The 26,875-nt window shown below is 80.4% G+C and overlaps 1 protein-coding gene across 2 annotated transcripts in view; it reads left to right on the plus strand.

Moving 5' to 3' along the window:
* Positions 1-1,986: 1,986 nt before the first annotated feature.
* LBHD2 (LBH domain containing 2) overlaps positions 1,987-26,875 on the plus strand; it is a 103,876-nt gene continuing 78,987 nt past the window's right edge. Inside the window, exon 1 of one of the 2 annotated variants that reach the window (XM_048487059.1) lies at positions 1,987-2,150. The gene's annotated coding sequence lies outside the window, so the exon portion shown is untranslated. Of the gene's footprint in view, positions 2,151-2,429; positions 2,460-26,875 lie in introns of those variants that run through there. The other variant, XM_048487060.1, reaches the window with a different exon arrangement.

Genomic DNA, 26,875 nt, shown 5'->3' on the forward strand with positions numbered 1-26,875 from the left:
AGAAAAGACCCGGCAAAACAACTCCATTTTACAGGCCCTGCGGAACTGAGACAGACTCCGCAGGGCCCGGATGTCACCAGGGAGTGGTTCCACCAGACTGGGACCAGGGCAGTAAAAGCCCTGGCCTGTGTCGATGCCAGTCGGACATCCTTGGGGCCCGGGACCACACAGACTGGAGGGGTCTTGGAGGGCAATAAGGGAAGAGGTGATTTCATAGATAGGCAGGTCCAATAACTGTTAATGGCCTTAAAGGTTAACACCAGAACTTTGAAGACTGTCTGGTACTTGTATTGTTGAAGGCTTTCACAGCCAGAATCACTGGGGTGCTGTGTGGTTTCCGGGCTGTATGGCCGGGTTCTAGCAGCATTCTCTCCTGTCGTTTCGCCTGCATCTGTGGCTGGCAATCTCTTCCCATCTTCTCCCAGTCTCTTCCCTTCAGTGGTTAATGTTTGTATTTTCACGAATTGCTGCCATCAAATTACACGTAGATTTAAATGGGGTTTATATGTCGTTTTAAATTTACTTTATTGTTTTATGTAAAATGGTGGAAGTCACCCTCAGTTCACGAGGGGAAAGGCGGGCATATAATGAAAGAAGAAGAGTTGGATTTATATTCCCCCTTTCTCTCCTGTAAGGAGACTCAAGGGGGCCTACATTTTCCTTTCCCTTCCCCCCTCACAACAAACACCCTGTGAGGTGGTGGGGCTGAGAGAGCTCCAAAGAACGGTAACTAGTCACTAGCCCAAGGTCACCCAAGCTGGCGTGTGTTGGGCCTGAGCTTAGCCCAGGATGAATGGCCTCCCACAGCTCCAGGTGGCACGGAATGTGGGGGGAATCAAACCCGGTTCTCCGGATTAGGGTGCACCTGCTCTTAACCACCACACCACGCTGGCTCTCTGAAATAGCAGAAATTATTTAGAAATGCAGTCTGCACATGCACAGGACCTTGCTGTTGCTTATGCAGAGTGTAAACTGCAATCCTGGTCTGGACAGAGAGAACAGCTGTCCTGATGAAGGGACTGGGGCCCAGGGGAAGATCCATATTGCTGGGGAGCCCCAGGGCGGGGATTCCAGGAAAATTCAGGGCTTCCTAGGTTTAGGAAGGATTGGCTCTGCTGCCATAGTGCCCTGTTTGGGTGACGTAACAACTCAGTCTTACTTAGCACCGAACTCAGCTTCTTACAGGATCACGCCCGACGCTTCCTGTGATGCAAAATGGATTCTGGGGCTTAGATCTGTCTAAAATTAAACACTCTCTCTGCAGCAGTCCTTATTCATTTTATTTCTCTATTTATAGCCTGGCAAAGTGCTTTTACATTATCGCTCTACCTAATAACAACTCCGGGATGCAGGCCCTTAATACAGTTTTTAAATAAATCCTTCCACACGGAGGAAAGTGAGGGCGAGGGTGCGGAGTGACCTTGCCAATGAGGTTTTGCCCGATTCCTTTTTTTTCTTTCACAAAGGGGCCTTCAGGCTGCTGGATCTTCGGGCGAGTTTTTTTCTTTTCTTTTTTGAACGCTGTTGCAAACTATAACCACTGTTGTGATTATTTGGGAGAGATCCTTTTGGAAACCTAGCCGAGAAATACAGATAATATTTCTCCTTGGATTATTCTGGCCAGGTTGGATAGAAGCGTTTTAAGTGAAATCCCCGCCGCTCTTCTCATTTTAAGGACCCGCCCCCATCCCACCCGGCCTCCTGGACAGTTGTCGCACTCGCTTGGGAGGATTCGAATCCAGGCCCTGCTCTTCACCCAGAGCACACGCGCGCTGGCTCCCAGCCCAGCCGCCCTTCTTCCCTCCACCTTCCCCGCAAAGGGAGGACTGGAGAAGCGGAAAGCGACTCCACCGGTGGAATGGCTGCCTGACGCCAGCAGAGTTCGCGGCTGAGCCTGGAGGAGTGGTTTGTTCGCTCGCTCGCTCGCTCGCTCTCTCGCTCACTCTCCACCCCTTTTCCTGGAAGTCGCAGAGCTGCTCTTGCACGCCAACGAGGTGCCGCCGCAGCCGAAGCGTGATGCCCGCCCCTGCCCGGCGCCCAGTGCCGCCGGCGTGCTGTTGAGGCTGGAAGGCTGCGCGCCTGCTTGCATCTCCGCCTCGTCGCCTCCGCCCGGGCTGGGACCGCTGAGCCGCCAGCAGCAGCAGCAGCAGGTAAGCGGCCGCGGGCTGCAACTCGCTCGGAGGTTGCTGGAGATCCGTGCCTCCGCTGTGTGGAGCTCCGGGGATAGAAGCGGAGCCGAGAGGAAAGCGAGGCTCCTCCGGGCTCAGTGGGGCAGAAGGGAGTGGACAGGCCGGTGGGGGGGGGGAGGGGGGCAAGTGCGGGGTAAGAAAGGGGGGCGGGAGAGACGGCTGCAAGGGAAGGGAAGGGGGCGAGAAAGAAGCCGAGGGGCTGGGGGAAAGGGGTGCCGAGCGAGCCCGGGAAGTCTCCGATCGTGGCCAGCCTAAGAATCTTGCCCGGTGGTGAGAACCTTTTGGCTATAATCAGATATACTGCTCTTGATCATGGAGGGGCCACGTTTCTGCCCTGGCTGGGATAACCCTCAAATGTATTCCTGCATGGCAGGGGGTCGAACTTGTGGTCTCTTCCAACTGTATGATAATTTTTTTCTCCTTTTTGATGGCAAATACGCCACGGTTTGTCCTGATCCCTTTTTGGTGGTGCGGGGAGGGGGGCTGTCAAAGCCCCTGCTACCGGCTTTCTGCAGCGATGGCAGGAAGGCACAGAACTTGGAAGGTGTGGGAGGAAAAACAGAGCCCAAAGGAAAAGGTTTCTGCCGAAAGGCAAGCAGCCCAATCCTTGCTGGGTTGCCTCAGTACTCCCCACTGGTTTGTGTGGGACGATTTACCCAGTAAGTATGCAGGTGGAAGGATTGTGGGGGGCAGGATAGGGCAGCTGAGGTAGGGAGAGGCACAGAGGCAGGCAACTGGGAAGCACTGGGGAAGAGCTTATGGTGGGCATACAAAGGTTTTTTGAAGGAACAGCAGTGCAGAAGAACTCCCGGGTGAGGTGCCCAGAAGAAGACTTGGGTAGGAAAGAACAAAGGTGTACCTGAGCAGGTGAATGAAAGCAAAGCAGTTGGTTTGTTCTGCCAGCATCTAGCCCAGACTGCAACATATATATATACTGGTCAAAGAGCCGAATGCTCCTCAGTCATGGGCTGGTGGCAGGTGAGGTCAAAGACGGTCAACAGGGTAAGCCTGAGATAAAAGGGGTTTTGGGGTGGGGAGGGCAAACAGAACCAAAGGCAGAAGTAGAGTATAGAAGAGGACAAGAAGAGCGACATTTCAGAGCAGTGCCAGTGGGGTAGGACGGTTCTTGGCAGAATTCCTTCGAAAGTATATTTGGAGGGTAGCCGTGTTGGTCTGCAACCAAGCAGCTAGATTCCAGTCCAGTAGCACTGTAGAGACTAACTAGATTTTCGGGATATCAGTTTTCAAGAGTCGAAATTCCCTTTGTCGGATTTCAAAAGCCGTGTCTCCTGATAGCTCACATCACCAAAATCTTGCTGGTCTCTAAGGTGCAACTGGACCTTTGGCCGGCCAGCCAGAAGAATCCGGGAGCATTGGGTCATCTTTCTTCGCCTCAGATCTTGGATTCCCAGGAGGATTCCCAAGATACGTTTCCTTTCTCTGACTGGAGATTGAGTTTTGCACCTTTTGGTGAATTACCTTGTCGAACAATGTTGTGTTGAGGTGGCGAGGAAGGTTTTTCGCTCGCGCATTGCTGAAATTTCCATCCGTGCAACCACGAATCCATCAGTGTGTGGCATTTGCAGCGAGAAATTGAGACACAGAAGCGCAAACAGGTGTTGTGGGAGCATGGGTGACGGGGGTGGAGAACGGGGACAGCGGGACGTAAGAGATCCTTGATCCAGTTGGTGGGTACAAACTTTTTGTGTGTGTGTGAAAAATGAAAGAGATGGATTCGCTTCTGAGAACGTGACATATTTGGGCATAGCAGGCTTGAATGACTAGTCAGTAATTATTACACCATTACCATTAGGGCAGGAAGGATGTGTGGATCCCCGGAAAGATTTCTCCACTCGAAATTCAGATATTGCTTAAAACCCTTAAGTGAATTGCCTTGTGCTCGACTGTCTGCTGCTTTTCATCTTCACTTGTGAACCATTCGGCATACCACAGCCTGCGCGTGTGCGAGCATGAATAAGTCAAGTGATACCGAACCGGCTTTTGCCGAGGCGACAGCTGCCGGCATGGATAGCAATGAAATAATTGTAGATCTACAATTCGTTATTCATACATTTCTATGGTGCTTCTGTTGCAGAGAGGGTGCAACAGCCCTTAACTCCTCTTCCGCCAGTTGTGTAGCCCCGTTCTCATTTTATAGGAGAGACACAAAGAGTGATATGATTACAACCATCCTCGGGAGCCAATTCACACTTTCCCTGGAAGCAAACCTAGGCGCCTTGGTACCAAGCAAATACCCAGCAGGGACTCCGGGACGAGTCCTTTCTTTGTGATGAGTGTACCCGAGTGATGTCTATAAACGTGTGCATTTCACATTTGTATAAGATTTTTTTTTTAGCTGTAATCTATGATGTATAAAACATAGCATGTGAAGTGCGACCCCCCTCCCCCTGCACATACGACAGAGTTCTTTCAAGCATTTATTAAGTACGGCTTTACACTTTCCCGAGGAGCTCAGCAATCCATTACCCCCTGCATTTTATCCTCTCAACAACTTCACACTTCCATGGCGTTCGCGGGGATTTGAACCCGCGTCCCCCTGGGATCCCAGCCCGACGTGCTAAACACTGCACTCTGCTGGCTTTCTGCAGCTAGGTTTTGTAGGCTTGAAGCTCTCGTTCTGATTGACAGAAAAGTCCTGAAGATGGACATAAGGAAAGATATAGCCATCAGGGGTGTTAATGGGACTTCGTTAGAATTGCATCTTATTTGTGCTGTTGGTTGTGCTGTGTGTTTTGTGCCCACTGTCTCCTTTAACCTTCGTAGATGACCAAGTGTGGGAGCAACCTTTCTTGTCATCTTGCAACTGCTTAGAAATAATATATTGAAAGTTTGCTAGGTATATATCAACCATGATGCATGAAGGAACAAGCAAGGAGGGCTGCATTTTCTGTATTCTTGAGAATTTACAGCTAGCAAGAAATATAGGGGAGAGTGTATGTGGTGGTTAGATGTGGATCGGAGAGACCCAGGTTCGAATCTCCATATCTGGTATGGAAGCTTGCTGGGTGACCTTGGGGAGTCACACGCTCTCAGCCTAACGGACATCACAGGGGTGTTGTGAGGATAAAACGGAGGACAGGGGAACATTGTAGGATGCATTGGGTCCCCATTGGGGAGAAAGATGGAATATAAATGAAGCCAAAAAAAATAAAATAAGCGCTGGGTAGAACATAAGAACTAGCCTGCTGGATCAGACCAGAGTCCATCTAGTCCAGCACTCTGCTACTCGCAGTGGCCCACCAGGTGCCTTTGGGAGCTCACATGCAGGATGTGAAAGCAATGGCCTTCTGCTGCTGCTGCTGCTCCCAAGCACCTGGTCTGCTAAGGCCTTTGCAATCTCAGATCAAGGAGGATCAAGATTGGCAGCCATAGATCGACTTCTCCTCCATAAATCTGTCCAAGTCCTTTTTAAAGTTATCCAGGTTAGTGGCCATCACCACCTCCTGCGGCAGCATATTCCAAACATATTCCGGCATATTCCAACAGAGGGAAGTAGGGAGGGCAGCACGGCACAACCCAGTCTTGTTAGTTAGATCTTGTAAACTAAGCTGGGTGAGGGAGAAGGGAGACCACCAAGGAAGACGCTGCAGAGGAAGGCAATGGAAGATCACCTCCCCCTCTCGCTTGCCTTGAAAGCCCCTTGCTGGGGGCTCTGTGAATTGCCTATGAGTTCATGGCGCTTTCCACCCAGAGAGAAAAGAGGGAGAGAGAATTAAGCATTAGGCAATGCCTTATATATTGTTCTGAGACGCTGAAAGTTGTGACCTTCCCAACTTCTCCCCCGCCTTCCCCATCCCAGAGAAAACAGCTGAGCGCATAAATGTTTTCCCTAACAACTTGTCTGAGCATCCCACTTGTGCCGTGAAAATTTGTTGGGTGACCTTGGGCCAGTCACGTTCTCTCAGCCCACGCTACATTACAGGGGTGCTGTGAGGATAAAATGGAGGAGAGGAGGATGTTGACAACCGCTTTAGGGTCCCCGTTGGGGGAAAAGGCAGGGTCCAAATGGATTAAATAACACAATAGACTGCATAGCCTTTCCCTCCCGGCACTGGACTTCACGTTTAACTTGCAGCCCCAGTGAGTGAGCTGCATGCATATTGTCAACAGTCTGATTAAAAAATGACCAACTTTAGTGATCTGTGATGGCTTTGAGAGAGGAATTTCATAAACAAACAAATGGCTGTGGGGTTCTGAAGATCTTTGAACACTAGAGATGCACAAACCCTTTCATTCCATAGAGCTCTCTGCTTTGCTTCCAGGTGCGCTCAGGTATCCATCCTTGTTTATCCTCACATGAGAGGTTGCCGGTTTTGATCCGTCCAGCCCCTTCCAAAAAACCAGTGCATTAGTTAATTGGCGTGTGGATGATAGGAGTGTGCCCAGAAGTATGCAAGTCAGCCGAAGCAATGCTGAGCTGATAGACATCCTCACTCAAACACATGCACATTCTGGTTGTATTCAGCCTCTGTCCTCCCCAACATCTGGCTTGCACAAGCGTTTGTGCATTTAGCCGTTGGCTTCCCCGACCCCCAGTGAAAGTCAACTTGGAATAAACGGGGAAGTAAAGAAGGTTTAGGAGACTTATTTGCACCAGCAGAACACAAGTCTCTTAATCGGGAATCGAACTGGTGGCTCACCATGGCATCTGTACGGAGAGCTCATTTGTTCTAGTTTCCCCCCCAGTACGGAGACTTAAAAGAGTCCAAATTTAGCCACGTCTCGCTTGAGCGAAGCAGGGTTCTCTCTGTCCTTTGCAGTTAACCTGGTGGTGTGAAAAAGCAAGCCGCCGCCTTCTCTTTTTTTGACATTTTTCCATCAGGTTGGCAAATATCACACCTACAATTACATTTATAGAAATAATGAATCCACTATGCCCTGTAAAAAAAGCAAAAAGCAAACTGCGTGTTCATGTCGAGCTGAAGGTGTGAAGCTTTTCTCTCAGAATACCTACCCAAAATGGTGTTCGAATGTTTCGTTTGATATCAAAAGTCTGGGCTCTTTTTGCTTCCTTTCTTGGTTTGATTTTTCTTCCACGCTCGCTCTTCTGTGAAGACTGTCAGGGCGACATACAGGGTCCCCTCACCCTACTGTTATCCATACAAGTGCTCTAAAAGGTAGCATAGGCTAAAAGTCAACAGTCAACCAGCTTGGCTCAAAATGAACCAGTGGGCATTGTGGCAGAGGGTGATTCTTCACAAGCCAAGTAAAATGGGTTGAGCTCCTTTTAAAGAGCGTTTGGGAAGGGAGTTCCCACAGAACTCACCCTCAAAACGCTGCTAACCCGTTTTAGTGGCCAGAACCCAGGTAAAATGAAGATCGCTAATTGATTGACTTTTTTTCAGTAACTCGGGTTGCAAACGCTTCTTGCTTGCCTGTGCGAACTACGGCAAGCAGGAAGTGTTCAATCCCCATCCCCTTCCCTTCACCATTATGGGGATCCCCCAAGCAGCCACCATTAGAGGGGATACTCTAATAGGCAGCCATCATACCATGTTGGTAGGTGGGGGGGGGATCCTCAGGTGGGGAGGGATTCTGGGGGTGGGTTCTGGGGGTGTGGATTCTCAGGTGGGAAGGATTCTCAGCTGCTCGGTTCGCACAGAAACACAGCATTTCCGTGTGAATCATGCTGCCTCCTGCCACCAGGATCTGAGCGATCCCAACTGGCCCTGCAGCTGTGGTGCAAATGGTGGCATAGGCAGAGAAAGGGGTTCCACGAATCCCCTGCTGCCTGTGCGGAATCAGCCAGAGTGGAGATTTAAGCCCAGGTTTTGCCAGTCATAGCTCAGGTCTTTAACCAGTATAAAACACCGGTGAACACTTTCTCTGGGTATAGTCACAGAACTGGGGAAATTGGGTGCGTGGGGGGATATTTTCATGGCATGGTAATAAGCAGATTCTGGTAGACATAAGCAGCCAATAGCGGCTGTATATTTCTGAGGCTAGAGATGGGATAGCAGGGGTCTGCAACCTGCGGCTCCCCAGATGTTCACGAACTACAATTTCCCGAGGCCCCCCCCACCATGCCCACCCCCCCGCCCCCCCCCCCGCCGCCGCCGCCCCCCCCCCCCACCCCCACCGCCCCCCCCCACCCCCCCCACCCCCCCCCCCCCCCCCCCCCCCCCCCCCCCACCCCCCGCCCCCCCCACCCCCCCCCCCCCCCACCCCCCCCCCCCCCCACCCCCCCCCCCCCCCACCCCCCCCCCCCCCCACCCCCCCCCCCCCCCACCCCCCCCCCCCCCCACCCCCCCCCCCCCCCACCCCCCCCCCCCCCCACCCCCCCCCCCCCCCACCCCCCCCCCCCCCCACCCCCCCCCCCCCCCACCCCCCCCCCCCCCCACCCCCCCCCCCCCCCACCCCCCCCCCCCCCCACCCCCCCCCCCCCCCACCCCCCCCCCCCCCCACCCCCCCCCCCCCCCACCCCCCCCCCCCCCCACCCCCCCCCCCCCCCACCCCCCCCCCCCCCCACCCCCCCCCCCCCCCACCCCCCCCCCCCCCCACCCCCCCCCCCCCCCACCCCCCCCCCCCCCCACCCCCCCCCCCCCCCACCCCCCCCCCCCCCCACCCCCCCCCCCCCCCACCCCCCCCCCCCCCCACCCCCCCCCCCCCCCACCCCCCCCCCCCCCCACCCCCCCCCCCCCCCACCCCCCCCCCCCCCCACCCCCCCCCCCCCCCACCCCCCCCCCCCCCCACCCCCCCCCCCCCCCACCCCCCCCCCCCCCCACCCCCCCCCCCCCCCACCCCCCCCCCCCCCCACCCCCCCCCCCCCCCACCCCCCCCCCCCCCCACCCCCCCCCCCCCCCACCCCCCCCCCCCCCCACCCCCCCCCCCCCCCACCCCCCCCCCCCCCCACCCCCCCCCCCCCCCACCCCCCCCCCCCCCCACCCCCCCCCCCCCCCACCCCCCCCCCCCCCCACCCCCCCCCCCCCCCACCCCCCCCCCCCCCCACCCCCCCCCCCCCCCACCCCCCCCCCCCCCCACCCCCCCCCCCCCCCACCCCCCCCCCCCCCCACCCCCCCCCCCCCCCACCCCCCCCCCCCCCCACCCCCCCCCCCCCCCACCCCCCCCCCCCCCCACCCCCCCCCCCCCCCACCCCCCCCCCCCCCCACCCCCCCCCCCCCCCACCCCCCCCCCCCCCCACCCCCCCCCCCCCCCACCCCCCCCCCCCCCCACCCCCCCCCCCCCCCACCCCCCCCCCCCCCCACCCCCCCCCCCCCCCACCCCCCCCCCCCCCCACCCCCCCCCCCCCCCACCCCCCCCCCCCCCCACCCCCCCCCCCCCCCACCCCCCCCCCCCCCCACCCCCCCCCCCCCCCACCCCCCCCCCCCCCCACCCCCCCCCCCCCCCACCCCCCCCCCCCCCCACCCCCCCCCCCCCCCACCCCCCCCCCCCCCCACCCCCCCCCCCCCCCACCCCCCCCCCCCCCCACCCCCCCCCCCCCCCACCCCCCCCCCCCCCCACCCCCCCCCCCCCCCACCCCCCCCCCCCCCCACCCCCCCCCCCCCCCACCCCCCCCCCCCCCCACCCCCCCCCCCCCCCACCCCCCCCCCCCCCCACCCCCCCCCCCCCCCACCCCCCCCCCCCCCCACCCCCCCCCCCCCCCACCCCCCCCCCCCCCCACCCCCCCCCCCCCCCACCCCCCCCCCCCCCCACCCCCCCCCCCCCCCACCCCCCCCCCCCCCCACCCCCCCCCCCCCCCACCCCCCCCCCCCCCCACCCCCCCCCCCCCCCACCCCCCCCCCCCCCCACCCCCCCCCCCCCCCACCCCCCCCCCCCCCCACCCCCCCCCCCCCCCACCCCCCCCCCCCCCCACCCCCCCCCCCCCCCACCCCCCCCCCCCCCCACCCCCCCCCCCCCCCACCCCCCCCCCCCCCCACCCCCCCCCCCCCCCACCCCCCCCCCCCCCCACCCCCCCCCCCCCCCACCCCCCCCCCCCCCCACCCCCCCCCCCCCCCACCCCCCCCCCCCCCCACCCCCCCCCCCCCCCACCCCCCCCCCCCCCCACCCCCCCCCCCCCCCACCCCCCCCCCCCCCCACCCCCCCCCCCCCCCACCCCCCCCCCCCCCCACCCCCCCCCCCCCCCACCCCCCCCCCCCCCCACCCCCCCCCCCCCCCACCCCCCCCCCCCCCCACCCCCCCCCCCCCCCACCCCCCCCCCCCCCCACCCCCCCCCCCCCCCACCCCCCCCCCCCCCCACCCCCCCCCCCCCCCACCCCCCCCCCCCCCCACCCCCCCCCCCCCCCACCCCCCCCCCCCCCCACCCCCCCCCCCCCCCACCCCCCCCCCCCCCCACCCCCCCCCCCCCCCACCCCCCCCCCCCCCCACCCCCCCCCCCCCCCACCCCCCCCCCCCCCCACCCCCCCCCCCCCCCACCCCCCCCCCCCCCCACCCCCCCCCCCCCCCACCCCCCCCCCCCCCCACCCCCCCCCCCCCCCACCCCCCCCCCCCCCCACCCCCCCCCCCCCCCACCCCCCCCCCCCCCCACCCCCCCCCCCCCCCACCCCCCCCCCCCCCCACCCCCCCCCCCCCCCACCCCCCCCCCCCCCCACCCCCCCCCCCCCCCACCCCCCCCCCCCCCCACCCCCCCCCCCCCCCACCCCCCCCCCCCCCCACCCCCCCCCCCCCCCACCCCCCCCCCCCCCCACCCCCCCCCCCCCCCACCCCCCCCCCCCCCCACCCCCCCCCCCCCCCACCCCCCCCCCCCCCCACCCCCCCCCCCCCCCACCCCCCCCCCCCCCCACCCCCCCCCCCCCCCACCCCCCCCCCCCCCCACCCCCCCCCCCCCCCACCCCCCCCCCCCCCCACCCCCCCCCCCCCCCACCCCCCCCCCCCCCCACCCCCCCCCCCCCCCACCCCCCCCCCCCCCCACCCCCCCCCCCCCCCACCCCCCCCCCCCCCCACCCCCCCCCCCCCCCACCCCCCCCCCCCCCCACCCCCCCCCCCCCCCACCCCCCCCCCCCCCCACCCCCCCCCCCCCCCACCCCCCCCCCCCCCCACCCCCCCCCCCCCCCACCCCCCCCCCCCCCCACCCCCCCCCCCCCCCACCCCCCCCCCCCCCCACCCCCCCCCCCCCCCACCCCCCCCCCCCCCCACCCCCCCCCCCCCCCACCCCCCCCCCCCCCCACCCCCCCCCCCCCCCACCCCCCCCCCCCCCCACCCCCCCCCCCCCCCACCCCCCCCCCCCCCCACCCCCCCCCCCCCCCACCCCCCCCCCCCCCCACCCCCCCCCCCCCCCACCCCCCCCCCCCCCCACCCCCCCCCCCCCCCACCCCCCCCCCCCCCCACCCCCCCCCCCCCCCACCCCCCCCCCCCCCCACCCCCCCCCCCCCCCACCCCCCCCCCCCCCCACCCCCCCCCCCCCCCACCCCCCCCCCCCCCCACCCCCCCCCCCCCCCACCCCCCCCCCCCCCCACCCCCCCCCCCCCCCACCCCCCCCCCCCCCCACCCCCCCCCCCCCCCACCCCCCCCCCCCCCCACCCCCCCCCCCCCCCACCCCCCCCCCCCCCCACCCCCCCCCCCCCCCACCCCCCCCCCCCCCCACCCCCCCCCCCCCCCACCCCCCCCCCCCCCCACCCCCCCCCCCCCCCACCCCCCCCCCCCCCCACCCCCCCCCCCCCCCACCCCCCCCCCCCCCCACCCCCCCCCCCCCCCACCCCCCCCCCCCCCCACCCCCCCCCCCCCCCACCCCCCCCCCCCCCCACCCCCCCCCCCCCCCACCCCCCCCCCCCCCCACCCCCCCCCCCCCCCACCCCCCCCCCCCCCCACCCCCCCCCCCCCCCACCCCCCCCCCCCCCCACCCCCCCCCCCCCCCACCCCCCCCCCCCCCCACCCCCCCCCCCCCCCACCCCCCCCCCCCCCCACCCCCCCCCCCCCCCACCCCCCCCCCCCCCCACCCCCCCCCCCCCCCACCCCCCCCCCCCCCCACCCCCCCCCCCCCCCACCCCCCCCCCCCCCCACCCCCCCCCCCCCCCACCCCCCCCCCCCCCCACCCCCCCCCCCCCCCACCCCCCCCCCCCCCCACCCCCCCCCCCCCCCACCCCCCCCCCCCCCCACCCCCCCCCCCCCCCACCCCCCCCCCCCCCCACCCCCCCCCCCCCCCACCCCCCCCCCCCCCCACCCCCCCCCCCCCCCACCCCCCCCCCCCCCCACCCCCCCCCCCCCCCACCCCCCCCCCCCCCCACCCCCCCCCCCCCCCACCCCCCCCCCCCCCCACCCCCCCCCCCCCCCACCCCCCCCCCCCCCCACCCCCCCCCCCCCCCACCCCCCCCCCCCCCCACCCCCCCCCCCCCCCACCCCCCCCCCCCCCCACCCCCCCCCCCCCCCACCCCCCCCCCCCCCCACCCCCCCCCCCCCCCACCCCCCCCCCCCCCCACCCCCCCCCCCCCCCACCCCCCCCCCCCCCCACCCCCCCCCCCCCCCACCCCCCCCCCCCCCCACCCCCCCCCCCCCCCACCCCCCCCCCCCCCCACCCCCCCCCCCCCCCACCCCCCCCCCCCCCCACCCCCCCCCCCCCCCACCCCCCCCCCCCCCCACCCCCCCCCCCCCCCACCCCCCCCCCCCCCCACCCCCCCCCCCCCCCACCCCCCCCCCCCCCCACCCCCCCCCCCCCCCACCCCCCCCCCCCCCCACCCCCCCCCCCCCCCACCCCCCCCCCCCCCCACCCCCCCCCCCCCCCACCCCCCCCCCCCCCCACCCCCCCCCCCCCCCACCCCCCCCCCCCCCCACCCCCCCCCCCCCCCACCCCCCCCCCCCCCCACCCCCCCCCCCCCCCACCCCCCCCCCCCCCCACCCCCCCCCCCCCCCACCCCCCCCCCCCCCCACCCCCCCCCCCCCCCACCCCCCCCCCCCCCCACCCCCCCCCCCCCCCACCCCCCCCCCCCCCCACCCCCCCCCCCCCCCACCCCCCCCCCCCCCCACCCCCCCCCCCCCCCACCCCCCCCCCCCCCCACCCCCCCCCCCCCCCACCCCCCCCCCCCCCCACCCCCCCCCCCCCCCACCCCCCCCCCCCCCCACCCCCCCCCCCCCCCACCCCCCCCCCCCCCCACCCCCCCCCCCCCCCACCCCCCCCCCCCCCCACCCCCCCCCCCCCCCACCCCCCCCCCCCCCCACCCCCCCCCCCCCCCACCCCCCCCCCCCCCCACCCCCCCCCCCCCCCACCCCCCCCCCCCCCCACCCCCCCCCCCCCCCACCCCCCCCCCCCCCCACCCCCCCCCCCCCCCACCCCCCCCCCCCCCCACCCCCCCCCCCCCCCACCCCCCCCCCCCCCCACCCCCCCCCCCCCCCACCCCCCCCCCCCCCCACCCCCCCCCCCCCCCACCCCCCCCCCCCCCCACCCCCCCCCCCCCCCACCCCCCCCCCCCCCCACCCCCCCCCCCCCCCACCCCCCCCCCCCCCCACCCCCCCCCCCCCCCACCCCCCCCCCCCCCCACCCCCCCCCCCCCCCACCCCCCCCCCCCCCCACCCCCCCCCCCCCCCACCCCCCCCCCCCCCCACCCCCCCCCCCCCCCACCCCCCCCCCCCCCCACCCCCCCCCCCCCCCACCCCCCCCCCCCCCCACCCCCCCCCCCCCCCACCCCCCCCCCCCCCCACCCCCCCCCCCCCCCACCCCCCCCCCCCCCCACCCCCCCCCCCCCCCACCCCCCCCCCCCCCCACCCCCCCCCCCCCCCACCCCCCCCCCCCCCCACCCCCCCCCCCCCCCACCCCCCCCCCCCCCCACCCCCCCCCCCCCCCACCCCCCCCCCCCCCCACCCCCCCCCCCCCCCACCCCCCCCCCCCCCCACCCCCCCCCCCCCCCACCCCCCCCCCCCCCCACCCCCCCCCCCCCCCACCCCCCCCCCCCCCCACCCCCCCCCCCCCCCACCCCCCCCCCCCCCCACCCCCCCCCCCCCCCACCCCCCCCCCCCCCCACCCCCCCCCCCCCCCACCCCCCCCCCCCCCCACCCCCCCCCCCCCCCACCCCCCCCCCCCCCCACCCCCCCCCCCCCCCACCCCCCCCCCCCCCCACCCCCCCCCCCCCCCACCCCCCCCCCCCCCCACCCCCCCCCCCCCCCACCCCCCCCCCCCCCCACCCCCCCCCCCCCCCACCCCCCCCCCCCCCCACCCCCCCCCCCCCCCACCCCCCCCCCCCCCCACCCCCCCCCCCCCCCACCCCCCCCCCCCCCCACCCCCCCCCCCCCCCACCCCCCCCCCCCCCCACCCCCCCCCCCCCCCACCCCCCCCCCCCCCCACCCCCCCCCCCCCCCACCCCCCCCCCCCCCCACCCCCCCCCCCCCCCACCCCCCCCCCCCCCCACCCCCCCCCCCCCCCACCCCCCCCCCCCCCCACCCCCCCCCCCCCCCACCCCCCCCCCCCCCCACCCCCCCCCCCCCCCACCCCCCCCCCCCCCCACCCCCCCCCCCCCCCACCCCCCCCCCCCCCCACCCCCCCCCCCCCCCACCCCCCCCCCCCCCCACCCCCCCCCCCCCCCACCCCCCCCCCCCCCCACCCCCCCCCCCCCCCACCCCCCCCCCCCCCCACCCCCCCCCCCCCCCACCCCCCCCCCCCCCCACCCCCCCCCCCCCCCACCCCCCCCCCCCCCCACCCCCCCCCCCCCCCACCCCCCCCCCCCCCCACCCCCCCCCCCCCCCACCCCCCCCCCCCCCCACCCCCCCCCCCCCCCACCCCCCCCCCCCCCCACCCCCCCCCCCCCCCACCCCCCCCCCCCCCCACCCCCCCCCCCCCCCACCCCCCCCCCCCCCCACCCCCCCCCCCCCCCACCCCCCCCCCCCCCCACCCCCCCCCCCCCCCACCCCCCCCCCCCCCCACCCCCCCCCCCCCCCACCCCCCCCCCCCCCCACCCCCCCCCCCCCCCACCCCCCCCCCCCCCCACCCCCCCCCCCCCCCACCCCCCCCCCCCCCCACCCCCCCCCCCCCCCACCCCCCCCCCCCCCCACCCCCCCCCCCCCCCACCCCCCCCCCCCCCCACCCCCCCCCCCCCCCACCCCCCCCCCCCCCCACCCCCCCCCCCCCCCACCCCCCCCCCCCCCCACCCCCCCCCCCCCCCACCCCCCCCCCCCCCCACCCCCCCCCCCCCCCACCCCCCCCCCCCCCCACCCCCCCCCCCCCCCACCCCCCCCCCCCCCCACCCCCCCCCCCCCCCACCCCCCCCCCCCCCCACCCCCCCCCCCCCCCACCCCCCCCCCCCCCCACCCCCCCCCCCCCCCACCCCCCCCCCCCCCCACCCCCCCCCCCCCCCACCCCCCCCCCCCCCCACCCCCCCCCCCCCCCACCCCCCCCCCCCCCCACCCCCCCCCCCCCCCACCCCCCCCCCCCCCCACCCCCCCCCCCCCCCACCCCCCCCCCCCCCCACCCCCCCCCCCCCCCACCCCCCCCCCCCCCCACCCCCCCCCCCCCCCACCCCCCCCCCCCCCCACCCCCCCCCCCCCCCACCCCCCCCCCCCCCCACCCCCCCCCCCCCCCACCCCCCCCCCCCCCCACCCCCCCCCCCCCCCACCCCCCCCCCCCCCCACCCCCCCCCCCCCCCACCCCCCCCCCCCCCCACCCCCCCCCCCCCCCACCCCCCCCCCCCCCCACCCCCCCCCCCCCCCACCCCCCCCCCCCCCCACCCCCCCCCCCCCCCACCCCCCCCCCCCCCCACCCCCCCCCCCCCCCACCCCCCCCCCCCCCCACCCCCCCCCCCCCCCACCCCCCCCCCCCCCCACCCCCCCCCCCCCCCACCCCCCCCCCCCCCCACCCCCCCCCCCCCCCACCCCCCCCCCCCCCCACCCCCCCCCCCCCCCACCCCCCCCCCCCCCCACCCCCCCCCCCCCCCACCCCCCCCCCCCCCCACCCCCCCCCCCCCCCACCCCCCCCCCCCCCCACCCCCCCCCCCCCCCACCCCCCCCCCCCCCCACCCCCCCCCCCCCCCACCCCCCCCCCCCCCCACCCCCCCCCCCCCCCACCCCCCCCCCCCCCCACCCCCCCCCCCCCCCACCCCCCCCCCCCCCCACCCCCCCCCCCCCCCACCCCCCCCCCCCCCCACCCCCCCCCCCCCCCACCCCCCCCCCCCCCCACCCCCCCCCCCCCCCACCCCCCCCCCCCCCCACCCCCCCCCCCCCCCACCCCCCCCCCCCCCCACCCCCCCCCCCCCCCACCCCCCCCCCCCCCCACCCCCCCCCCCCCCCACCCCCCCCCCCCCCCACCCCCCCCCCCCCCCACCCCCCCCCCCCCCCACCCCCCCCCCCCCCCACCCCCCCCCCCCCCCACCCCCCCCCCCCCCCACCCCCCCCCCCCCCCACCCCCCCCCCCCCCCACCCCCCCCCCCCCCCACCCCCCCCCCCCCCCACCCCCCCCCCCCCCCACCCCCCCCCCCCCCCACCCCCCCCCCCCCCCACCCCCCCCCCCCCCCACCCCCCCCCCCCCCCACCCCCCCCCCCCCCCACCCCCCCCCCCCCCCACCCCCCCCCCCCCCCACCCCCCCCCCCCCCCACCCCCCCCCCCCCCCACCCCCCCCCCCCCCCACCCCCCCCCCCCCCCACCCCCCCCCCCCCCCACCCCCCCCCCCCCCCACCCCCCCCCCCCCCCACCCCCCCCCCCCCCCACCCCCCCCCCCCCCCACCCCCCCCCCCCCCCACCCCCCCCCCCCCCCACCCCCCCCCCCCCCCACCCCCCCCCCCCCCCACCCCCCCCCCCCCCCACCCCCCCCCCCCCCCACCCCCCCCCCCCCCCACCCCCCCCCCCCCCCACCCCCCCCCCCCCCCACCCCCCCCCCCCCCCACCCCCCCCCCCCCCCACCCCCCCCCCCCCCCACCCCCCCCCCCCCCCACCCCCCCCCCCCCCCACCCCCCCCCCCCCCCACCCCCCCCCCCCCCCACCCCCCCCCCCCCCCACCCCCCCCCCCCCCCACCCCCCCCCCCCCCCACCCCCCCCCCCCCCCACCCCCCCCCCCCCCCACCCCCCCCCCCCCCCACCCCCCCCCCCCCCCACCCCCCCCCCCCCCCACCCCCCCCCCCCCCCACCCCCCCCCCCCCCCACCCCCCCCCCCCCCCACCCCCCCCCCCCCCCACCCCCCCCCCCCCCCACCCCCCCCCCCCCCCACCCCCCCCCCCCCCCACCCCCCCCCCCCCCCACCCCCCCCCCCCCCCACCCCCCCCCCCCCCCACCCCCCCCCCCCCCCACCCCCCCCCCCCCCCACCCCCCCCCCCCCCCACCCCCCCCCCCCCCCACCCCCCCCCCCCCCCACCCCCCCCCCCCCCCACCCCCCCCCCCCCCCACCCCCCCCCCCCCCCACCCCCCCCCCCCCCCACCCCCCCCCCCCCCCACCCCCCCCCCCCCCCACCCCCCCCCCCCCCCACCCCCCCCCCCCCCCACCCCCCCCCCCCCCCACCCCCCCCCCCCCCCACCCCCCCCCCCCCCCACCCCCCCCCCCCCCCACCCCCCCCCCCCCCCACCCCCCCCCCCCCCCACCCCCCCCCCCCCCCACCCCCCCCCCCCCCCACCCCCCCCCCCCCCCACCCCCCCCCCCCCCCACCCCCCCCCCCCCCCACCCCCCCCCCCCCCCACCCCCCCCCCCCCCCACCCCCCCCCCCCCCCACCCCCCCCCCCCCCCACCCCCCCCCCCCCCCACCCCCCCCCCCCCCCACCCCCCCCCCCCCCCACCCCCCCCCCCCCCCACCCCCCCCCCCCCCCACCCCCCCCCCCCCCCACCCCCCCCCCCCCCCACCCCCCCCCCCCCCCACCCCCCCCCCCCCCCACCCCCCCCCCCCCCCACCCCCCCCCCCCCCCACCCCCCCCCCCCCCCACCCCCCCCCCCCCCCACCCCCCCCCCCCCCCACCCCCCCCCCCCCCCACCCCCCCCCCCCCCCACCCCCCCCCCCCCCCACCCCCCCCCCCCCCCACCCCCCCCCCCCCCCACCCCCCCCCCCCCCCACCCCCCCCCCCCCCCACCCCCCCCCCCCCCCACCCCCCCCCCCCCCCACCCCCCCCCCCCCCCACCCCCCCCCCCCCCCACCCCCCCCCCCCCCCACCCCCCCCCCCCCCCACCCCCCCCCCCCCCCACCCCCCCCCCCCCCCACCCCCCCCCCCCCCCACCCCCCCCCCCCCCCACCCCCCCCCCCCCCCACCCCCCCCCCCCCCCACCCCCCCCCCCCCCCACCCCCCCCCCCCCCCACCCCCCCCCCCCCCCACCCCCCCCCCCCCCCACCCCCCCCCCCCCCCACCCCCCCCCCCCCCCACCCCCCCCCCCCCCCACCCCCCCCCCCCCCCACCCCCCCCCCCCCCCACCCCCCCCCCCCCCCACCCCCCCCCCCCCCCACCCCCCCCCCCCCCCACCCCCCCCCCCCCCCACCCCCCCCCCCCCCCACCCCCCCCCCCCCCCACCCCCCCCCCCCCCCACCCCCCCCCCCCCCCACCCCCCCCCCCCCCCACCCCCCCCCCCCCCCACCCCCCCCCCCCCCCACCCCCCCCCCCCCCCACCCCCCCCCCCCCCCACCCCCCCCCCCCCCCACCCCCCCCCCCCCCCACCCCCCCCCCCCCCCACCCCCCCCCCCCCCCACCCCCCCCCCCCCCCACCCCCCCCCCCCCCCACCCCCCCCCCCCCCCACCCCCCCCCCCCCCCACCCCCCCCCCCCCCCACCCCCCCCCCCCCCCACCCCCCCCCCCCCCCACCCCCCCCCCCCCCCACCCCCCCCCCCCCCCACCCCCCCCCCCCCCCACCCCCCCCCCCCCCCACCCCCCCCCCCCCCCACCCCCCCCCCCCCCCACCCCCCCCCCCCCCCACCCCCCCCCCCCCCCACCCCCCCCCCCCCCCACCCCCCCCCCCCCCCACCCCCCCCCCCCCCCACCCCCCCCCCCCCCCACCCCCCCCCCCCCCCACCCCCCCCCCCCCCCACCCCCCCCCCCCCCCACCCCCCCCCCCCCCCACCCCCCCCCCCCCCCACCCCCCCCCCCCCCCACCCCCCCCCCCCCCCACCCCCCCCCCCCCCCACCCCCCCCCCCCCCCACCCCCCCCCCCCCCCACCCCCCCCCCCCCCCACCCCCCCCCCCCCCCACCCCCCCCCCCCCCCACCCCCCCCCCCCCCCACCCCCCCCCCCCCCCACCCCCCCCCCCCCCCACCCCCCCCCCCCCCCACCCCCCCCCCCCCCCACCCCCCCCCCCCCCCACCCCCCCCCCCCCCCACCCCCCCCCCCCCCCACCCCCCCCCCCCCCCACCCCCCCCCCCCCCCACCCCCCCCCCCCCCCACCCCCCCCCCCCCCCACCCCCCCCCCCCCCCACCCCCCCCCCCCCCCACCCCCCCCCCCCCCCACCCCCCCCCCCCCCCACCCCCCCCCCCCCCCACCCCCCCCCCCCCCCACCCCCCCCCCCCCCCACCCCCCCCCCCCCCCACCCCCCCCCCCCCCCACCCCCCCCCCCCCCCACCCCCCCCCCCCCCCACCCCCCCCCCCCCCCACCCCCCCCCCCCCCCACCCCCCCCCCCCCCCACCCCCCCCCCCCCCCACCCCCCCCCCCCCCCACCCCCCCCCCCCCCCACCCCCCCCCCCCCCCACCCCCCCCCCCCCCCACCCCCCCCCCCCCCCACCCCCCCCCCCCCCCACCCCCCCCCCCCCCCACCCCCCCCCCCCCCCACCCCCCCCCCCCCCCACCCCCCCCCCCCCCCACCCCCCCCCCCCCCCACCCCCCCCCCCCCCCACCCCCCCCCCCCCCCACCCCCCCCCCCCCCCACCCCCCCCCCCCCCCACCCCCCCCCCCCCCCACCCCCCCCCCCCCCCACCCCCCCCCCCCCCCACCCCCCCCCCCCCCCACCCCCCCCCCCCCCCACCCCCCCCCCCCCCCACCCCCCCCCCCCCCCACCCCCCCCCCCCCCCACCCCCCCCCCCCCCCACCCCCCCCCCCCCCCACCCCCCCCCCCCCCCACCCCCCCCCCCCCCCACCCCCCCCCCCCCCCACCCCCCCCCCCCCCCACCCCCCCCCCCCCCCACCCCCCCCCCCCCCCACCCCCCCCCCCCCCCACCCCCCCCCCCCCCCACCCCCCCCCCCCCCCACCCCCCCCCCCCCCCACCCCCCCCCCCCCCCACCCCCCCCCCCCCCCACCCCCCCCCCCCCCCACCCCCCCCCCCCCCCACCCCCCCCCCCCCCCACCCCCCCCCCCCCCCACCCCCCCCCCCCCCCACCCCCCCCCCCCCCCACCCCCCCCCCCCCCCACCCCCCCCCCCCCCCACCCCCCCCCCCCCCCACCCCCCCCCCCCCCCACCCCCCCCCCCCCCCACCCCCCCCCCCCCCCACCCCCCCCCCCCCCCACCCCCCCCCCCCCCCACCCCCCCCCCCCCCCACCCCCCCCCCCCCCCACCCCCCCCCCCCCCCACCCCCCCCCCCCCCCACCCCCCCCCCCCCCCACCCCCCCCCCCCCCCACCCCCCCCCCCCCCCACCCCCCCCCCCCCCCACCCCCCCCCCCCCCCACCCCCCCCCCCCCCCACCCCCCCCCCCCCCCACCCCCCCCCCCCCCCACCCCCCCCCCCCCCCACCCCCCCCCCCCCCCACCCCCCCCCCCCCCCACCCCCCCCCCCCCCCACCCCCCCCCCCCCCCACCCCCCCCCCCCCCCACCCCCCCCCCCCCCCACCCCCCCCCCCCCCCACCCCCCCCCCCCCCCACCCCCCCCCCCCCCCACCCCCCCCCCCCCCCACCCCCCCCCCCCCCCACCCCCCCCCCCCCCCACCCCCCCCCCCCCCCACCCCCCCCCCCCCCCACCCCCCCCCCCCCCCACCCCCCCCCCCCCCCACCCCCCCCCCCCCCCACCCCCCCCCCCCCCCACCCCCCCCCCCCCCCACCCCCCCCCCCCCCCACCCCCCCCCCCCCCCACCCCCCCCCCCCCCCACCCCCCCCCCCCCCCACCCCCCCCCCCCCCCACCCCCCCCCCCCCCCACCCCCCCCCCCCCCCACCCCCCCCCCCCCCCACCCCCCCCCCCCCCCACCCCCCCCCCCCCCCACCCCCCCCCCCCCCCACCCCCCCCCCCCCCCACCCCCCCCCCCCCCCACCCCCCCCCCCCCCCACCCCCCCCCCCCCCCACCCCCCCCCCCCCCCACCCCCCCCCCCCCCCACCCCCCCCCCCCCCCACCCCCCCCCCCCCCCACCCCCCCCCCCCCCCACCCCCCCCCCCCCCCACCCCCCCCCCCCCCCACCCCCCCCCCCCCCCACCCCCCCCCCCCCCCACCCCCCCCCCCCCCCACCCCCCCCCCCCCCCACCCCCCCCCCCCCCCACCCCCCCCCCCCCCCACCCCCCCCCCCCCCCACCCCCCCCCCCCCCCACCCCCCCCCCCCCCCACCCCCCCCCCCCCCCACCCCCCCCCCCCCCCACCCCCCCCCCCCCCCACCCCCCCCCCCCCCCACCCCCCCCCCCCCCCACCCCCCCCCCCCCCCACCCCCCCCCCCCCCCACCCCCCCCCCCCCCCACCCCCCCCCCCCCCCACCCCCCCCCCCCCCCACCCCCCCCCCCCCCCACCCCCCCCCCCCCCCACCCCCCCCCCCCCCCACCCCCCCCCCCCCCCACCCCCCCCCCCCCCCACCCCCCCCCCCCCCCACCCCCCCCCCCCCCCACCCCCCCCCCCCCCCACCCCCCCCCCCCCCCACCCCCCCCCCCCCCCACCCCCCCCCCCCCCCACCCCCCCCCCCCCCCACCCCCCCCCCCCCCCACCCCCCCCCCCCCCCACCCCCCCCCCCCCCCACCCCCCCCCCCCCCCACCCCCCCCCCCCCCCACCCCCCCCCCCCCCCACCCCCCCCCCCCCCCACCCCCCCCCCCCCCCACCCCCCCCCCCCCCCACCCCCCCCCCCCCCCACCCCCCCCCCCCCCCACCCCCCCCCCCCCCCACCCCCCCCCCCCCCCACCCCCCCCCCCCCCCACCCCCCCCCCCCCCCACCCCCCCCCCCCCCCACCCCCCCCCCCCCCCACCCCCCCCCCCCCCCACCCCCCCCCCCCCCCACCCCCCCCCCCCCCCACCCCCCCCCCCCCCCACCCCCCCCCCCCCCCACCCCCCCCCCCCCCCACCCCCCCCCCCCCCCACCCCCCCCCCCCCCCACCCCCCCCCCCCCCCACCCCCCCCCCCCCCCACCCCCCCCCCCCCCCACCCCCCCCCCCCCCCACCCCCCCCCCCCCCCACCCCCCCCCCCCCCCACCCCCCCCCCCCCCCACCCCCCCCCCCCCCCACCCCCCCCCCCCCCCACCCCCCCCCCCCCCCACCCCCCCCCCCCCCCACCCCCCCCCCCCCCCACCCCCCCCCCCCCCCACCCCCCCCCCCCCCCACCCCCCCCCCCCCCCACCCCCCCCCCCCCCCACCCCCCCCCCCCCCCACCCCCCCCCCCCCCCACCCCCCCCCCCCCCCACCCCCCCCCCCCCCCACCCCCCCCCCCCCCCACCCCCCCCCCCCCCCACCCCCCCCCCCCCCCACCCCCCCCCCCCCCCACCCCCCCCCCCCCCCACCCCCCCCCCCCCCCACCCCCCCCCCCCCCCACCCCCCCCCCCCCCCACCCCCCCCCCCCCCCACCCCCCCCCCCCCCCACCCCCCCCCCCCCCCACCCCCCCCCCCCCCCACCCCCCCCCCCCCCCACCCCCCCCCCCCCCCACCCCCCCCCCCCCCCACCCCCCCCCCCCCCCACCCCCCCCCCCCCCCACCCCCCCCCCCCCCCACCCCCCCCCCCCCCCACCCCCCCCCCCCCCCACCCCCCCCCCCCCCCACCCCCCCCCCCCCCCACCCCCCCCCCCCCCCACCCCCCCCCCCCCCCACCCCCCCCCCCCCCCACCCCCCCCCCCCCCCACCCCCCCCCCCCCCCACCCCCCCCCCCCCCCACCCCCCCCCCCCCCCACCCCCCCCCCCCCCCACCCCCCCCCCCCCCCACCCCCCCCCCCCCCCACCCCCCCCCCCCCCCACCCCCCCCCCCCCCCACCCCCCCCCCCCCCCACCCCCCCCCCCCCCCACCCCCCCCCCCCCCCACCCCCCCCCCCCCCCACCCCCCCCCCCCCCCACCCCCCCCCCCCCCCACCCCCCCCCCCCCCCACCCCCCCCCCCCCCCACCCCCCCCCCCCCCCACCCCCCCCCCCCCCCACCCCCCCCCCCCCCCACCCCCCCCCCCCCCCACCCCCCCCCCCCCCCACCCCCCCCCCCCCCCACCCCCCCCCCCCCCCACCCCCCCCCCCCCCCACCCCCCCCCCCCCCCACCCCCCCCCCCCCCCACCCCCCCCCCCCCCCACCCCCCCCCCCCCCCACCCCCCCCCCCCCCCACCCCCCCCCCCCCCCACCCCCCCCCCCCCCCACCCCCCCCCCCCCCCACCCCCCCCCCCCCCCACCCCCCCCCCCCCCCACCCCCCCCCCCCCCCACCCCCCCCCCCCCCCACCCCCCCCCCCCCCCACCCCCCCCCCCCCCCACCCCCCCCCCCCCCCACCCCCCCCCCCCCCCACCCCCCCCCCCCCCCACCCCCCCCCCCCCCCACCCCCCCCCCCCCCCACCCCCCCCCCCCCCCACCCCCCCCCCCCCCCACCCCCCCCCCCCCCCACCCCCCCCCCCCCCCACCCCCCCCCCCCCCCACCCCCCCCCCCCCCCACCCCCCCCCCCCCCCACCCCCCCCCCCCCCCACCCCCCCCCCCCCCCACCCCCCCCCCCCCCCACCCCCCCCCCCCCCCACCCCCCCCCCCCCCCACCCCCCCCCCCCCCCACCCCCCCCCCCCCCCACCCCCCCCCCCCCCCACCCCCCCCCCCCCCCACCCCCCCCCCCCCCCACCCCCCCCCCCCCCCACCCCCCCCCCCCCCCACCCCCCCCCCCCCCCACCCCCCCCCCCCCCCACCCCCCCCCCCCCCCACCCCCCCCCCCCCCCACCCCCCCCCCCCCCCACCCCCCCCCCCCCCCACCCCCCCCCCCCCCCACCCCCCCCCCCCCCCACCCCCCCCCCCCCCCACCCCCCCCCCCCCCCACCCCCCCCCCCCCCCACCCCCCCCCCCCCCCACCCCCCCCCCCCCCCACCCCCCCCCCCCCCCACCCCCCCCCCCCCCCACCCCCCCCCCCCCCCACCCCCCCCCCCCCCCACCCCCCCCCCCCCCCACCCCCCCCCCCCCCCACCCCCCCCCCCCCCCACCCCCCCCCCCCCCCACCCCCCCCCCCCCCCACCCCCCCCCCCCCCCACCCCCCCCCCCCCCCACCCCCCCCCCCCCCCACCCCCCCCCCCCCCCACCCCCCCCCCCCCCCACCCCCCCCCCCCCCCACCCCCCCCCCCCCCCACCCCCCCCCCCCCCCACCCCCCCCCCCCCCCACCCCCCCCCCCCCCCACCCCCCCCCCCCCCCACCCCCCCCCCCCCCCACCCCCCCCCCCCCCCACCCCCCCCCCCCCCCACCCCCCCCCCCCCCCACCCCCCCCCCCCCCCACCCCCCCCCCCCCCCACCCCCCCCCCCCCCCACCCCCCCCCCCCCCCACCCCCCCCCCCCCCCACCCCCCCCCCCCCCCACCCCCCCCCCCCCCCACCCCCCCCCCCCCCCACCCCCCCCCCCCCCCACCCCCCCCCCCCCCCACCCCCCCCCCCCCCCACCCCCCCCCCCCCCCACCCCCCCCCCCCCCCACCCCCCCCCCCCCCCACCCCCCCCCCCCCCCACCCCCCCCCCCCCCCACCCCCCCCCCCCCCCACCCCCCCCCCCCCCCACCCCCCCCCCCCCCCACCCCCCCCCCCCCCCACCCCCCCCCCCCCCCACCCCCCCCCCCCCCCACCCCCCCCCCCCCCCACCCCCCCCCCCCCCCACCCCCCCCCCCCCCCACCCCCCCCCCCCCCCACCCCCCCCCCCCCCCACCCCCCCCCCCCCCCACCCCCCCCCCCCCCCACCCCCCCCCCCCCCCACCCCCCCCCCCCCCCACCCCCCCCCCCCCCCACCCCCCCCCCCCCCCACCCCCCCCCCCCCCCACCCCCCCCCCCCCCCACCCCCCCCCCCCCCCACCCCCCCCCCCCCCCACCCCCCCCCCCCCCCACCCCCCCCCCCCCCCACCCCCCCCCCCCCCCACCCCCCCCCCCCCCCACCCCCCCCCCCCCCCACCCCCCCCCCCCCCCACCCCCCCCCCCCCCCACCCCCCCCCCCCCCCACCCCCCCCCCCCCCCACCCCCCCCCCCCCCCACCCCCCCCCCCCCCCACCCCCCCCCCCCCCCACCCCCCCCCCCCCCCACCCCCCCCCCCCCCCACCCCCCCCCCCCCCCACCCCCCCCCCCCCCCACCCCCCCCCCCCCCCACCCCCCCCCCCCCCCACCCCCCCCCCCCCCCACCCCCCCCCCCCCCCACCCCCCCCCCCCCCCACCCCCCCCCCCCCCCACCCCCCCCCCCCCCCACCCCCCCCCCCCCCCACCCCCCCCCCCCCCCACCCCCCCCCCCCCCCACCCCCCCCCCCCCCCACCCCCCCCCCCCCCCACCCCCCCCCCCCCCCACCCCCCCCCCCCCCCACCCCCCCCCCCCCCCACCCCCCCCCCCCCCCACCCCCCCCCCCCCCCACCCCCCCCCCCCCCCACCCCCCCCCCCCCCCACCCCCCCCCCCCCCCACCCCCCCCCCCCCCCACCCCCCCCCCCCCCCACCCCCCCCCCCCCCCACCCCCCCCCCCCCCCACCCCCCCCCCCCCCCACCCCCCCCCCCCCCCACCCCCCCCCCCCCCCACCCCCCCCCCCCCCCACCCCCCCCCCCCCCCACCCCCCCCCCCCCCCACCCCCCCCCCCCCCCACCCCCCCCCCCCCCCACCCCCCCCCCCCCCCACCCCCCCCCCCCCCCACCCCCCCCCCCCCCCACCCCCCCCCCCCCCCACCCCCCCCCCCCCCCACCCCCCCCCCCCCCCACCCCCCCCCCCCCCCACCCCCCCCCCCCCCCACCCCCCCCCCCCCCCACCCCCCCCCCCCCCCACCCCCCCCCCCCCCCACCCCCCCCCCCCCCCACCCCCCCCCCCCCCCACCCCCCCCCCCCCCCACCCCCCCCCCCCCCCACCCCCCCCCCCCCCCACCCCCCCCCCCCCCCACCCCCCCCCCCCCCCACCCCCCCCCCCCCCCACCCCCCCCCCCCCCCACCCCCCCCCCCCCCCACCCCCCCCCCCCCCCACCCCCCCCCCCCCCCACCCCCCCCCCCCCCCACCCCCCCCCCCCCCCACCCCCCCCCCCCCCCACCCCCCCCCCCCCCCACCCCCCCCCCCCCCCACCCCCCCCCCCCCCCACCCCCCCCCCCCCCCACCCCCCCCCCCCCCCACCCCCCCCCCCCCCCACCCCCCCCCCCCCCCACCCCCCCCCCCCCCCACCCCCCCCCCCCCCCACCCCCCCCCCCCCCCACCCCCCCCCCCCCCCACCCCCCCCCCCCCCCACCCCCCCCCCCCCCCACCCCCCCCCCCCCCCACCCCCCCCCCCCCCCACCCCCCCCCCCCCCCACCCCCCCCCCCCCCCACCCCCCCCCCCCCCCACCCCCCCCCCCCCCCACCCCCCCCCCCCCCCACCCCCCCCCCCCCCCACCCCCCCCCCCCCCCACCCCCCCCCCCCCCCACCCCCCCCCCCCCCCACCCCCCCCCCCCCCCACCCCCCCCCCCCCCCACCCCCCCCCCCCCCCACCCCCCCCCCCCCCCACCCCCCCCCCCCCCCACCCCCCCCCCCCCCCACCCCCCCCCCCCCCCACCCCCCCCCCCCCCCACCCCC

Source organism: Sphaerodactylus townsendi, linkage group LG02, assembly GCF_021028975.2.
Source record: "Sphaerodactylus townsendi isolate TG3544 linkage group LG02, MPM_Stown_v2.3, whole genome shotgun sequence".
In the NCBI taxonomy this organism is placed as follows: Eukaryota; Metazoa; Chordata; class Lepidosauria; order Squamata; family Sphaerodactylidae; genus Sphaerodactylus; species Sphaerodactylus townsendi.